We start from the raw sequence: 16,591 nt of genomic DNA on the forward strand, positions 1-16,591 counted from the left end.
AGCTTTTCCTTGTAGAAGGCAGTTTTGGCAGAAGTCACCTCCAAAGAAAATTTGGTCAGGAGTGCACGGTAAGATGAGAGGTCTACATCAAGCTGTGAAGTATCTTTAGGATACTTAAAAAAATCTGACTGGTAAGACATCAGGAAATCTTCGACAATGAGAACACGCATACTACAGACCAAATAGTTACAAGTTCACACACAGCCCAGTTTATAGAAACCGTATCTATTCCTCGTGTAGTAAAACCAAGAATTAAATACACAAGATCCAGAAATAATCTCATTGCAGTTAAAACTGAAAAATGCCAGTTAAGCAAACACCAAAAAGTTCTAAAGTTTGGTCTTTTAAACATTAGATCACTTGCACCCAAAGCACTGATTGTAAATGAGATGATCACAGAGAATAATCTCGATGCACTCTGTCTCACTGAGACCTGGATTAAACCAGGTGATTATATGGGTCTAAACGAGTCGACACCATCAGGATATGTTTACAAGCATGAGCCCCGTCAGACTGGTCGTGGGGGGGGTGTAGGAACCATTTATACTGCCTCTCTTAATGTCAGTCAGATATTAGGATTCAGCTTTAAATCATTTGAAGTGCTCGTTCTTCAAGTTGTACTTTCAGACATACATAGAAAACTCGCTCTGGTCACCGTGTACAGACCCCCAGGGCCCTACGCTGATTTTCTTCAAGAGTTTGCTTGTCTTCTTTCAGACCTCTTGATCAATTTTGATAAAGTGCTGCTTGTAGGAAATTTTAATATTCATGTAGATGATGTAAACGATGCTCTAGGATTATCATTTGTTGACCTATTAAACTCTTTTGGGGTTAAACAAAACGTCACCAGACCAACTCATCGCTTTAACCACACATTAGACTTAATAATATCACACGGAGCAGGCGTCACTGATATAGATATTTCACCTCAGAGTGAGGACATCACAGACCATTACCTCATACTGTACACACTACCGGTAGAGCAGATTAGCCGTGTTGCACCAGGTTATCGACTTGGTAGGACTATTGTTCCAACCACTAAGGACAGATTCATAAATAACCTGCCTGATTTATCTCAATTTCACACTAAACCCATAACTGATAATAATCTTGATGAAATAACTAACAACGTAGACCTTATCATCACTAGCACATTAGACACCGTTGCTCCCATCCGGTTAAAAAAGGTTGCAGAACAAGCACCTGCACCTTGGTATAATAGTCATACGCATGCCCTCAAGAGAACAGCCCGTAATCTGGAGAGAAAATGGAGGAAAACTAAATTGGAGGTATTTAGAATTGCGTATAAAGACAGTATGCTCAGCTACAGACAGGCGCTAAAAGCTGCTAGAGCTGAACACCTGAGCAAACTCATTGAAAACAACAAAAACAATCCCAGGTTCCTTTTTAGTACTGTAGCTAAACTAACTACAAATCAGGGCTCTGAAAATTGTGTTCCATCACAGTTTAGTAGTGAGGACTTTATGATTTTCTTCACTGAAAAAATAGATAACATTAGAAAAACAATTGTGGCAGTTCAACCTCTGACACCCTCTCCTGAGACAGTGTTACCTTCAACTCCACAACTACACTGTTTTACATGTATAGGACAGGAAGAGCTGTATAATGTTATTACCAAAGCTAAATCAACAACATGTCAGTTAGATCCCATTCCTACTAAATTACTGAAGGAAGTGTTATATACAACTGGTGAACCTCTTCTGAATATTATTAACTCTTCACTATCGTTAGGACATGTCCCTAAATCCCTCAAGTTAGCAGTTATTAAGCCCCTCATTAAAAAACCTAATCTGGATCCAAACACGCTATCGAATTATAGACCAATTTCAAATCTGCCATTTATGTCTAATGTGGCATAACACACCGAGGGCTGACGGAAAGAAATGTAGCGACGACGCCACCCTGGCACTTGGCCAGGGAAAATAACTTGCACTTAGGCAACACAGGTTCGTGTATAAGGAATCAGCGGAAGACGTGGGTAAAATTAGTATGGATTTTTATTAACGATAAAAGTATCGGATGCACCTAATGAAAAACCAAAAAAACAGGAATTACTCAACCATAACACAGATAACTTAAATCCTCAGACACCTTTATAGATGTGGATGCAGAAGCCAAGGCGTAACAACGGGGATCAAGGGCACTAATCGGCCTCCACAGCACCACACAACTTTTGGTTGCACCTGTGTAGACACTCACACACACCACTGCACACAGCACAGCACTCGTGAAGCAATACCACCACCACAATCCACCCCGCCTTCGGCACTCAGCTCCTGTAACCACAAACGGATAGGGTTGCACATAAGAAAGGTCAAAAGGCCACTTGATGGGATACTGTGCAGGTCACAAACATATGGATAGTGTGCACAAGTAACACACGGGAGGTGAGGGCACCTTTAACTCTTTGCTGTGCCTTTCACCCCCCTATATACATAAACTTAAAAAGGGACAAGACCAAAAGGGAAAAGAGTGATATTAATCCCTCTTCAGTAAACAAAATAACTCAAGATACAAAATGTAAAAATAATACCAACAAAATAGTTCAAGAAACAGTAAACAAAAACAAAACAAACCTTTAACATTCAAATGTAAACACAAAAGAAAAAGGGCCACAAAACCCAAAAAGCAACCAATAAGCTTCAGATACGCACCAGACGCACACACACGCACACGCACACGCTAAATTATAAGCAAAGCAACAGCGCCTCCTGGGCGATAATTCCACATTAGTCACCCATAGAAGCGCAAATCTGTAATAAAATTAAAATAGAACGTTAAACAACTCACCATATATGCGAAATGTTTATTACCTTTAAAACACATACCATTGGGATGAGTGATCCGGAAGCACAGGTTACTATAAGGGTAAGCCCGAAAGCTGCAGGCTCGTTCTGTCGCTCTGAGATTATAGTGAACAGGGGGAACAAGAACCGCCGATGAGACAACACGATCTATAATCAATTTAACAAGTTAATACAACCCACTATGTGGAAATGTAGCACGGTTAGAACTTAGAACATACCGTGTGTGGGGTCTTCCCAGAAATCGTGTACACAGCACTTCTGTGCACCCGTAGGCTCACTCGATTTAATAGATCTACCACACAATGGTACAACGTGTAAAGGCAGGCACTGTCGGTTTTATTAACGCCGCTCTCTCTCCGGCTCACCTCGGACTATACGCCAACACAGACGCATAGGAATTACATACGCAGTCTTCCACAAGAAATAAAAGCATTATAGCCGTTTCACTTACCTGCCGCGAGGAAACACGTCAACCCAACACCAGCCGCAAGGTTTACCCAAACAGACAGCTCTGACTGGCGACTCATGATGACGCAGACAGGGGCGTAACACCCATGACAACAAAATGCTCCTCAGCCAGATTTATACATCCCCCTTGCCCAAGGATAGGACAATCAATGAGCACATCAACCGACCAACCCGGAAGCAGGAAGGGACTCGCCAATCCTATCACACTAAGATTTTAGAAAAGATTGTCGCTGCCCAGTTATGTTCCTACCTGCAAGAGAACAATATCTTTGAAGAATTTCAGTCAGGTTTTAGGCCCCATCATAGCACAGAAACTGCTCTAGTTAAAATCACTAATGACCTGTTTTTAGCTTCAGACCAAGGCTTCATCTCGCTGTTGGTTTTACTAGATCTTAGTGCTGCATTCGACACTATAGACCATGATCTCCTCCTAGATCGCTTACAAAATTACATCGGCATTCAGGGACAGGCATTAAGCTGGTTTAAATCCTACCTGTCCGATTGTTACCATTTCGTATATTTAAATGGAGAGCTATCCAGGCTAATGCAAGTAAATTATGGCGTACCGCAAGGTTCAGTTCTAGGACCCCTGCTCTTCACAATATACATCCTTCCGTTAGGAAATATTATTAGAAGGCATGGAATTAGCTTCCATTGTTATGCTGATGATACTCAGCTATATATCTCATCTAAACCAGGCAATACAGCTCAATTAACTCGAATAACTGAGTGTGTTAAGGAAATAAGAGATTGGATGACTCATAACTTTCTACTTTTAAATTCTGATAAGACTGAGATTTTGCTCATCGGCCCAAAAACTAGTATACAGACGCTCCAGCATCTCAACCTGCATTTAGACGGATGTTCTGTAACCACTAGTTCAACGGTAAAAGACCTGGGTGTTATTTTAGACAGCGACCTGTCTTTTAAAAATCATATCAACCAAGTTACAAAAACAGCCTTCTTTCATCTTAAAAATATTTCTAAGTTAAGAAACATGTTGTCTATATCCGATGCAGAGAAGCTCGTCCATGCGTTCATGACCTCCAGAATAGACTACTGTAATGCATTACTAGGTGGATGTCCTGCGTCATTAATAAACAAGCTTCAGTTAGTCCAGAATGCAGCAGCCAGAGTTCTTACAAGATCAAGAAAATATGATCACATAACCCCAATCCTATCGTCCCTACATTGGTTTCCTGTTAAGTTTCGAATAGACTACAAACTATTACTTCTCACTTATAAAGCACTAAATGGTTTGGCTCCCATGTATCTCTCCAGTCTTTTAACACGCTACAATCCGCCACGATCCCTGAGATCTCAAAACTCTGGGCTTCTAGTTGTTCGTAGAATAGCAAAGTCCACTAAAGGTGGTAGAGCATTTTCACATTTAGCTCCTAAACTCTGGAATAGTCTTCCTGACAGTGTTCGGGGCTCAGACACACTCTCCCAGTTTAAGTGTAGATTAAAAACATATCTTTTTAGCAAAGCCTACACATAACACACATCACATATCATAACCTTGTGCTCCAGAACATCTGATCACATGCACATTATCAACTTGTGCTGTTAATATCATGAACAGCAGCTACGCTAATTCCTCTCCACTGCTTCTCTTTCTCTCCCCATCCCGAGACACCCTGAGGTTTGGCCAGCTCCAGTCACCTCCCACCTCGTGATGATTACGGACCTTTGAAGAAGTAGATGCCGAACTCGCAAACATCCCGAACCATCTAGAGACGTTCCAGTGCCATTTGGATCACGCTACATGTGTGGAGTTTTGACATTGGACCTCCTGGAGTGTTTAAAGGCTCTGGCATGGAGAAGCTGATGCTGGATCTGTGGTGACCACAAATGCTGAGCTCATAAAACTTTGAGCAACTAACCATATAGACTGTTTAAGACTGCAGAAAGAACATCACTTATAATCTTATACTCCAGTAATCATGTTAGTTCTCACTGTCCAGTGTTCTGTATTGTTGAAAGATTTATAATCAAACTCTTGATGTCACCCAGATGAGGATGGGTTCCCCTTTTGAGTCTGGTTCCTCTCAAGGTTTCTTCCTTATAACATCTAAGGGAGTTTTTCCTTGCCACAGTCGCCACGGCTTGCTCATTAGGGATAAATGCACACCATTCACCATCACTGTTGATTTGTGTAAAGCTGCTTTGAGACAATGTCTGTTGTGAAAAGCGCTATACAAATAAACTTGACTTGACTTGACTTGACCTTTTACTGCAGGTTTGAGAACAATATCTTCACACCTCTCATCCAACCCAGCCCAATGTCTGCCCCCATCACACCTCTGGAATCCTCTCTTACAACTCCTTCCAGCACTCAAGTTGCGCTCACGATTTGTGAAAAGGATGTGTATCGGCTCTTTCAGAGACAGAAGACAAGGAAGGCTCCTGGCCCAGACGGTGTCTCCCCCTCCTGTCTCAAAGCATGTGCTGACCAACTGGCTCCCATTTTCACCTCTATCTTCAACAGATCACTGGAGTTGTGTGAGGTCCCCTCCTGCTTTAAACTCTCCACAATCATCCCAGTCCCCAAGAAACCCTCCATTACTGGACTGAATGACTACAGGCCTGTCGCTCTGACATCTGTCATCATGAAGACATTTGAAAAGCTGGTATTGGCCCATCTAAAGAAGGTGACAGAACAGCTGCTGGATCCCCTACAGTTTGCATACCGAGCAAACAGATCGGTGGATGACACAGTCAACATGGGGCTAAACTACATTCTGCAACACCTTGACTGCCCAGGAACATATGCCCGGATTTTGTTTGTTGACTTTAGTTCGGCCTTCAATACAATAATTCTGGGAATCCTCCACTCCAAACTCCTAAACCTTACCATACCCCCTGCCATCTGTCAATGGATCACCAGCTTCCTGACAGGCAGGAAACAACAGGTGAGACTGGGAGGTGTTACCGCCGGTATTCGGACAGTCAGCACTGGTGCTCCTCAGGGGTGTGTCCTTTCCCCACTGCTATTCTCCCTTTATACGAATGACTGCATATCAAGTGACCCAACTGTCAAACTCCTGAAATTTGCAGATGACACCACGCTCATTGGACTAATCCAAGATCGTGACAAGTCTGCATATAACCAGGAGGTGAAGCAGCTGGTGCTATGGTGCAGTGAGAACAACCTTGAGCTAAACACACTCAAAACTGTGGAGATGATAGTGGACTTTAGGAAACATCCCTCAACACTACTCCCCCTCACAATATCCAACATCCCTGTGTCACCTTTGGAGAACTTCAAGTTTCTGGGCACTACCATTTCCCAAGACCTGAAATGGAAATCAAACATAAACTCGATTCTGAAAAAGGCCCAGCAGAGGATGTACTTTCTAAGGCAATTAAGGAAGTACAGTCTGCCACAGGAGCTGTTGATACAGTTCTACACTGCAGTCATTGAATCTGTCCTGTGCTCATCAATCACCATCTGGTTTGGAGCAGCAACAAAACGGGACAGAAACAGACTGCAGAAAACTGTTAAAACAGCAGAAAAAATCATTGGTGCCCCCCTGCCACTCTCCAGGACTTGTACCATACAAGAACCAGAAACCGGGCAGGAAAAATCATTAATGACCCTTTACACCCTGGACACAACATCTTTCAGCCCCTCCCTTCTGGCAGGCGCTACAGAACTTTGCTCACTAAAACTGCCAAACACAGGAACAGTTTCTTTCCCCAAGCAATCACCCTCAATAACAACTGACCATAATTATATTCCCTGCTCACATCTATGAGTACTGCACAGAACTCTCACTCATCACATTATCTGTATATGTTGCACACACTATTGCTTCTATATACTATTGCTTCTATATACTGTACAAAGTTTTATAGTAAACTCTTTCATCATACCTGGCACACAATACTGTCATTTGCACTACCATGCACTCCCACACTTTATGTACATTACTGGTCTGTATCCCTATTTATTACCCACACTGTCTATACTGTCTCATATTGTCTGTATTGTCTGTATTGTCTTGTATAGTCTGTTTTTGTCTTGTCGTGTCTGTTTTGTCTTGTATAGGTTTTTATTTATGTCTGTACTTTTGAGAGTAACAAACAGCTGAAACCAAATTGAGAGAAAACAAAATCCAAAACTACATGGCCCTGTGTGAACAAGTGTTTGCCCCTAAACCTAATAACTTTGCGATAAATAATCGTTTGCAATAACTTGCAATGAGTCTGTTACTGCGCTGTGGAGGAATTTTGGTCACTCATCTATGCAGAATTGTTGTAATTCAGCAATTCAGGAGGATTTTCGAACATGAACCACCTTTTTAAGGTCATGCCACAGCATCTCAATAGGATTCAGGTTAGAAATTTCACTGGGCCACTCCAATGTCTTCATTTTGTTTTTCTTCAGCCATTCAGAGTTGGACTTGCTGGTGTGTTTTGGATCATTGTCCTGCTGCAGAACCCATGTTCGCTTTAGATTAGGATCACAAACAGATGGCTGGACATTTTCCTTCAGGATAATAAACAGCAGTTCCCCTTCGGGAACTCGAGCTGCATCGAAACTCTTTGGAAATGCCCCTGCATTGTCCACGCTCTGAACCATGTGTGAAATCTAGCCAATAGGCAAGACGTGGCGTCATAGACAGGTGACATCATGTAAACCAGAAAGCTACAAGATGGCTATGCGGTGGTAGCGACATTAGCGTCTGCTCATTCAGGTAAGCGCTTTGTGTGTGTTATCTGTGCAGTCATGAGCTTAAATGCAGGCAGAATTCCATCTGCGTGTTCCTGCTTGCCCCGCTTTATTTCGGGAGGGGGGGTGACATGCAGCCGATGTGTTGTTTGCTTATCTTAGGAGTGTGCTATAGTCGGCTCTCGAGGGTATCGGTTGTTAGCATTTTACCTGTGTGGCTATGCGCTCCCGGCTGCTAGCCGAGCTCCCGTTCCCCGGGGAGTGCGCTCGTTTGGCGGTTTCTTTTCCCGGTGCGTGTAACGCGGCGTTACATGTCTCTCTCTCCGAGGAGGATGAGATGATGGATGCTAGCGAGCCTGTGGACTCCTCACAGCCTGTGCTGTACGAAGAGCTCCTCGAGGTTGTACCCAGTAAGCTGGATGAGCTTTTCCTGCGCCCTGTGTCACAGCCTCAGCGCCTTCCCTGACCTGCGCACCGAGGTGTCTGGGTCCTGGGAGGCCCGTGTGCGGCGCGTGCTTTTCCAATGTTTCTCGCTATGCACGAATGTTATTGGGACTAAGTAGCGTGGCTACGGGACGATGCCGCATGTGGTAGAGACACTAGCTAGCTATCTCTCCCCGCGTGCTGCATCTATGAAGGCTATTGGTTTGCCTACGAAGAGCCACTTGGCTCTGGTAGGTAGGGCTACGCTGCAGGTCAGGTTGCGGGTTGCTTCCACACGATGCGTGTGTTGCAGGCATACCAGGCTGGCCTGCTATGGGGGATGGTGTGAGCTTCCTTCTGAGCGCCACGGTGACCCCTCCTGGCCTGACCTGGTAACGCTGTAGGTAAGGGCGATTGTTGGGGGGTTCAGGAGACTGCGGTGGCGTTTCAGTGGTACTTCCTCGCCGCTCCAATGGGGCTGCCAATGTTTCTTGCTGTGCGCGAATGTTATTGGGACTAAGTAGCGTGGCTTCCACACGATGCGTGTGTTGCAGGCATACCAGGCTGGCCTGCTATGGGGGATGGCGTCTTCTCCTCCCCGGTTCAATGGGATGTGTCCCACCCTGGTGGGACCCGTGCAGGCTCTGTTACTGGGACAGGATTTTGAATGTCAGAAATGTATATTTGTGAATGTTGAGATGTTATATTGGTTTCACTGGTAAAATAAATAATTGAAATGGGTATGAATTTGTTTTTGTTAAGTTGCCTAATAATTATGCACAGTAATAGTCACCTGCACACACAGATATCCCCTAAAATAGCTAAAACTAAAACTACTTCCAAAAATATTCAGCTTTGATATTAATGAGTTTTTGTGTTCATTGAGAACATGGTTGTTGTTCAAATTAAATCCTCAAATAAAATTAATCCTCAAAAATACAACTTGCCTAATAATTCTGCACTCCTGTATATGTATATATATATATATATATATATATATATATATATTTTTACTATATATAGATGGTGTCAGTTCAGTTCTTTCTATGTTCTTAAAATTTGGATAATAATCAGTTCAGCAGAAATGTTTAGTGCTGGTGTACTGATCTTTATCTAGAGTTTTATGTTAGTTTGTTTATTTACTTTATTTAATTTATCCTGTTAGATAAAATAATAAAATAAACATTTGACATCAAGATTTTGTTCTTGCCTGCATGAAGGTACTGGGGTTCAGACTATAACGCCGGGTAGAGTGTACTTTCTCCAGCGCGGAGAACCACTTTTCTCGGCGTGGTGTGGGACTCAGCCAGGTTGCGGGCATGGTTGTCTCCCGCCCGGTTTGATGTCATCCTCACCGCAGTCAGGAGGGTGGGAGCAGGCCAGGTAATGCTTATGTTGTGCTGGTGAAAAACATTTCTCTTTTCCAAATAACAATTACAATAATGTGCCTTTGGCAAAACAAACAAAACCCCTTTTCAACTTTCAAATATAAATCAAACTCATGTTTGCATTGTACTATTTCTTAACAATTTTTGTTGCTAAAGTAAATATATAGATACCCATTTATATGCATATTGCAGATTCAAATAAAATTCCACATCTTCACAGCACACTTTCTCAAGTGGACATCAAGTTAATAAAATCATTTAAGACATTGTTTAGCTTAACTCCGTAAAGTGATCACAGTGCACCACATTAAAAATAAAAACATGGCACATAAAGAGAATTACAGAGAAGCAGACTGGTTTCGACAATTATGTTTCTTTGTTTGCACAGACAATGAAGGACTTTTGTTTTGATACATCATGTTTATTTATAAATTTTGTATACTGATTAAAAGCTGAAGTGCATTCATTTAAAACGTCCCATTTCTCTGGATGATTTGGTGTACTCTGCTCATATACTGTGACCAAATTTCATATTGCTAGGATGCATCTGATTCATTATTTTTGTATGCAACATAGACCAATTTCAAATGCCAATATTCCAGAAGAAAAATTCAAGCCAATCACCAGAACAATGTTCAGCTTTTGTTTGATATAACCAAATTGTGGTAATTTGATGTTTTCTTGTGAATGCATTATGATAGTTTTTTTTTTTTAATATAGAAGAGATGAGGCTGTAGAAAAAGGAAGCTTTCTTTCACATGCAAACACATAAGGAGCCATGTCTATTAAGAGACATGGCAGACAAATTTAAAACATTGTGAAACTGGGAGTGTGGTCAGATGTGAGCTGAGAGTAGGAAGATGAACTGGCAGCTATTGTGTAATGATTCTTACCTTGGCCTAGTGGAGAGAGACTACTTAATCCTGCCTTTTTTGCCTTATTGGGTGGTTCTAACCAGGGAGAGCAATTCAAAGCACTATGTGCAATTTATTAAATTAATTACATTTATCGCAAGGGGAAAAAAAAAACTCCATTAAGCACCATATTGAGACTCCTGCAGCGGTGGTAGTGTGCAACCTCCCATACCAACTGTCTAAACACAGAATCAATGAGTCCCACAGTGGCTGGAGAAGCTCTTCGACCTTAGTATTAAATTCAATTCAAGTCAATTCATTTTTATTTGTATAGCGCTTTTAACAATGAACATTGTCTCAAAGCAGCTTTACACAGATAATGTGTTGATTAAAAGTAAATATGTTCTTTGTAAGTAAGTTTGTCCCTGATGAGCAAGAGAGAGAGAGAGAAGAGGGTGACACGAAGAGAAGGATATGGATTATTAAGTGTCCTTATTGTTGTATGAAAGTTAATGTCACTGTGCAGTTTGGACTCTGGCAAGACTCGCTATGGCAGCATAACTAAAAGGGAGAACCAGAAGGTAACACAGACATGAGGGATCTCTGGGATAAGAGACGACCCACCACACCACCTTTAACAAACCTGAGTGAACGTGTGAATGTGAGGGGACGACAGCATACAAAGATACCAGTTCATCAAACACTCTATATCCATGTTCCCTCCAGATCTGAGCCTTTACCTAAGAAAAAAAATCTACTGATCTAAAGGCTTGACTAAATAAATACGTTTTCAACCTTGACTTGAACACTGAGACTGTGTCTGAGTCCCCCTGCTGTAGTCTTCATTATTTGAGGAACCAACAGATAGCCCGCACCTTTTGATCTAAGTAGGCGTGAAGGATCATACTGGCACAGAAGTTCACTCAGATACTGCGGTGTGAGAGCTTTAAGTGCTTTATACGTCAGTAGTAGTATTTTATAATCAATGCGAGATTTAATTGGGAGCCAGTGTAGACTGATTAAAACAGGGGTGATGTGGTCGTATTTCCTAGATCTAGTGAGGACTTTTGCTGCTGCATTCTGAACTAACTGAAGCTTATTTATGCACTTATTTGCACACCCAGACAGTAAAGCATTACAGTAGTCTAATCTAGAAGTAACAAAAGCATGAACTAGTTTTTCTGCATCCTGTAACAACATCATGTTTCTAATTTTAGCAATATTTCTAAGGTGAAAAAAGGTGATCCTGGTGATATTGCTCACATGAGACTCAAAGGAAAGACTAGGGTCAATAATCACACCAAGGTCTTTGACAGCCGTACATGCTGAAACAGAAACACCATCCAGAGATGCTACGTAATTGGAAAGTTTACTTCTAGCTGCATGTGGTCCTAGTAAAAGTACTTCTGTCTTATCTGAGTTGAGCAGAAGAAAGTTATCAAGCATCCACTGTCTAATGTCCTGTACACACTTCTCAACATTGTTAAGCTGATCTCTCTCATCTGGCTTTGCTGAAATATACAGCTGTGTGTCATCAGCATAGCAATGAAAGCGAATCCCATGTTTATGAATAATTTCACCAATAGGCAGCATATATAAAGAGAAAAGCAGAGGGCCTAAGACAGATCCTTGAGGAAAACCAAACTTTACCTCATAGAGTGTGGAGAACTCACCATTTACATCAACAAACTGATAGTGATCAGTCAAATAAGACCTGAGCCAAGAGAGAGCTGTTCCCTTTATTCCAACAACATTCTCAAGTCTAGCAAGTAGTATAGTGTGATCAATGGTGTCAAAAGCTGCACTAAGGTCAAGCAAAAAAAGTAAGAAGACAAAACCCTGATCAGAGGCCAATAACAGGTCATTTACCACCTTAACTAGCGCCGTCTCTGTGCTATGATGAGGCCGATATCCTGACTGATACATTTCAAAAATGTTATTCATAAGTAGGTGTGAGCATAACTGCTGTGTTACAACTTTTTCTAAAATTTTGGATATAAAGGAGAGATTTGATATTGGTCTGTAGTTGGACAACTAACATGGGTCAAGGTCAGGTTTCTTAATAAGGGGGTGGATAACTGCCTGTTTGAAGGATTTTTGTACATAACCAGTGCTAATGGAAGAGTTTATTATTTTTAAAACAGGTTTATTTACCTCTGGAGTTATCTGTTTAAAGAAACTTGTAGGCAAGGGATCGAGAATGCAGGTTGATGATTTTGATGAGGAAATGAATGAAATTAAGTCATTCTCATGAATAGGAGTGAAACTTTGTAGTTGATTGCTATAATTACGCTGCTGTCTACAGGGTTACTTGTAAAATAAATTGGATTTATATTAACCGTCTGGATTTCTTGCCTGATGTTCTCAATTTTATTATTAAAAAAGTTCATGAAATCATTACTACCTAATGATGGTGTGCATGTTAGTGCAGTGCTTTTATTCCTGTTAATTTTGCTACCGTGCTGAATAAAAATCTAGGATTATGTTTGTTATTTTCTATGAGGGTGGAGAAATATGCTGATCTAGCAGCACTAAGAGATTTTCTATAATTTAGGAGGCTCTCCTTCCATGCTATTTGAAATACTGTTAATTTAGTTTGATGCCATTTACGTTCTAATTTTCGAGTGGTCTATTTCTAATTTTTTCTCCCTGATCAATTTGGTCTTAAGGGGAGCTACATCATCTAGAGTGTAACGTAACGTTGATTCTAGGTGTTCAGTGGCCCAGTCGAGCTCTGCGGGGTCAGATGGAGATCTATCTAATATCGATTAGATTAGATTATTGATAAAACGCGCTGCTGTAGCTGACGTGAAAGTACGCTTAACACGGTAACGTGGTGAGGTAGAAATGCAATGACTGAGGCAGATTTTAAAAGAGATGAGATAATGGTCTGAAATAGCTTCAGACTGTGGAATTATGACTGAATTTTTAATTTTTGATCCAAATGTTAACAACAAATAGAGAGTGTGTCTACCACTATGAGTGGGTCCTATAACATTCTGATTAATTCCAACTGAATCTAGAATGGACACAACTACTGCTCTTAAGGAGTCTTCCTGATTATCAAAAAGAATATTAAAGTCACCAATAATGAATGCTTTGTCTAAAGAAGTAGCTAAATTTGTGATGAAATCTGCAAATTCTATCAGAAAATCAGAGTAGGGCCCTGGGGGTCTATAAATAATAATTAGTGGAATTGACTGACTGGACCTGCTTTCGGACACTGAATATTTTATGTTGGTCTAAAGAATTTCAAATGTTTTACATTTGTGTTTAGTCTTTTGTGTGACGTTTATATTGTATTGTAGGTGTATGTAACTATACGTAGGAGGACTCGCTTTATTTAATGCTACATATTCATTCGGTTTAATCCATGTTTCTGTCAAACACATTATATTAAACTCCTGGTCGGTAATAATTTTGTTTATAGTAAGCGCTTTTGACGTGAGAGATCTAATATTCAACAATCCTATTTTTAGATCAGAGGTGCTGGCTGTGCGTTTGGTCCTATTTAATTTAATGTTAATCAGGTTACTAAAACAGACTTTCTGATAATTCCTATATTTTGGTTTTGCTCAGGGAACAGACACAGTCTCAATAGGGTGGATCCTGAGTGACGACTCTGTGCAGCTAGCAGACGGTCGGTTTAGCCTGTCTGTCTGCTCCCTGGCCTTGGCTCTAGACAGTCACTTGTTAACTAGTGCTGTTCTGAGACTATTACCTATACTACAAGAAATGAGAGCAGCACCTTCCCGGGTGGGATGGATACCGTCCCGCCCTAACAGGCCAGCCTTTCCCTCAAAAATGCTCCAATTATTAATGAAGCCCACATTGTTTTTGGAGCACCACTTGGACATGTGCTGCTGGTGCCCCTAAAGGTCTAGCTAATTTCACGTGCCTCAGAATGGAGTCTCCTAAAACCAGAGCTCTTTCAGGTTTCTCAGCGGGTGCTTCACTGAGGAGAGCAAACCTGTTGGACACGTGAAGCAGAGGGAAATGGTTTTCCCGTGGGCAAGCCTTAGCATTAGCTTTGGCTTTGTGAGTATGTCGCCGAGTCGTCACCCATTCGCCCCGCTGCAAGGGCTCTAATGCCGGAGTCGGGGGGAATATTAACTTCACCTAGGGCATCCAGACTTTTCCCTGCAGAACCTGGACTGCTCTCACACTCACTACTTCTCTCTAGACTCTGGATGCGCTCCTCTAATGCTAAGATCTTCTCCTTTAAAAAGCAAACTAGCTTACACTTCTCACAGATAAAATTATCGCTAACAACGGAGAAAGACAGACTAAACATGTCACACTTTACACACTGAATGAACTGGATGTTTGCCATAGTAGAGAAATTACGTACCTTAATGTGATTACTGTAGTGTGTGTTCGTAGTTCTGGTGAATGTCCTCCACTTACTGCTTTCAAACCGTCAAACAGGGAAAAAAGCGCTCTTCCGAAAGCAAAAAATAGACGGGACAGAGCCAATGGAAAGTGAAGGATGCAGGAAATCAAAACGATATTTTGATATTTTAAAGTGATGAAAGCGAGAAAAAACGAACTGTAAAAAATGTAAAACGCCGATACAAACAAAATTCCAGGCAAACAGTTCAACAACAGGAAACAGGAACTGACGTCACTCTCCTAGCAACAACCTAGCGAGTTCACAAGGTATCTGGTTGAGACTAGACGTGTTCGATGGGACTGAAAGAAACAAGTGAAAAAAGAATTGAAAGTTTGGGAGGAACGCAGTCAGCGATGTTTCATTTCAACAGCCAACTGCAATAACAGAGATCAAGGCGAAGCCCTGCCTACCATGTATCTTATTCATAGTATAAATCAGGGGTGGCCAACCCGCGGTCACCCCTTTTTAAGACTTAAATGAGCTTGCCCCTACTGGGAAACTTTGCGGTATATCAGACCTTGGCATGAGGCCAATCATAAATTACAGGGATGCACCGAAAATCTTCGGAAATACCTCAATCACCGAAACAACACGGCAGAACCACAATTGTAATGACGCAATAAAAAAGCGCAGCAGCACACGGTTATCTAGATAAGAGCAACATGTCTGCGGTGTGCGGAGAGCGATGTGCAAAACATGCAATGCCTAAATTTTAAGAGGGGGTGTATCTGCAAAGAGTTTCTCCAAGTCGGGTTTAATTTATCACCTGAAATCCAAACATCCCGATTGCCTTCTAAATATGAGAAGAACGCGGCACAGAAAAGTAAAGTCAATCCGAGCATGCGCACTCCGTCTGTACAGGACGTTTTTAAATAGGCAGGAAAGTTTTCCAGTGATAGTGCCAAGGCAAAAGGCATAACACAAAAAATTATGGATTTCATTGCCATTTGAATTTAATTTTCATTTCGGTGCATCCCTAAAATATTATCGTTGGTGTGGCCCTCTGACACAATTCAGGTTTCTCATGTGGCCCCTTGTAAAAATTAATTGCCCACCCCTGCGGTATATTCATCTCACGCACATGCGCGTTTGACGAAAATACCGTATTGAATTCTAACGAAGTGAACACGCACATAAAAAAACACATACAAAGTCTGTGTTTTCTACCCTGAAACACGTGAAATCAAAGCATCTATCTGTTCTGACTGACACACGTGAAAGAATTGCTTCGAGAAGCAACAACGGAATACGAGGCAGATTTGAAGGGGATTGTTCAAGGCAAGGAATGCCAAAAGTCCCACTAAGTAACATGCATTGTAAAAGAAAAACGCTATTGTAAATTATTATATTTTTGTTTGTGGACTTGGTTAAACTAAGAGTTTGTGTGTGTGAGGCAGTGCACACAATGTTCATTGTTGAAAATGACTGGCCTGTGGTCTTAGTACTGTAGGAGTCAATTTCTGTCATTATGTTGGTGTGTGACATATACAATAAATCTGGCTGAGCAGAGGTGTGTGTGTGTGTGTGTGTGTGTGTGTGTGTGTGTGTGTGTGTGTGTG

At 41.5% G+C, this 16,591-nt stretch overlaps 1 long non-coding RNA gene across 1 annotated transcript; it reads right to left on the minus strand.

The window, feature by feature from the left end:
* Window positions 1-2,000: 2,000 nt before the first annotated feature.
* On the minus strand, window positions 2,001-3,368 carry LOC124387829. Its single transcript, XR_006926236.1, has 2 exons — window positions 3,280-3,368; window positions 2,001-2,297 (listed from the first exon to the last, which is right to left on the minus strand). It is a non-coding gene; the product is annotated as an uncharacterized LOC124387829 (long non-coding RNA).
* Window positions 3,369-16,591: the final 13,223 nt, after the last annotated feature.

This window comes from Silurus meridionalis, chromosome 6 (assembly GCF_014805685.1).
Source record: "Silurus meridionalis isolate SWU-2019-XX chromosome 6, ASM1480568v1, whole genome shotgun sequence".
In the NCBI taxonomy this organism is placed as follows: Eukaryota; Metazoa; Chordata; class Actinopteri; order Siluriformes; family Siluridae; genus Silurus; species Silurus meridionalis.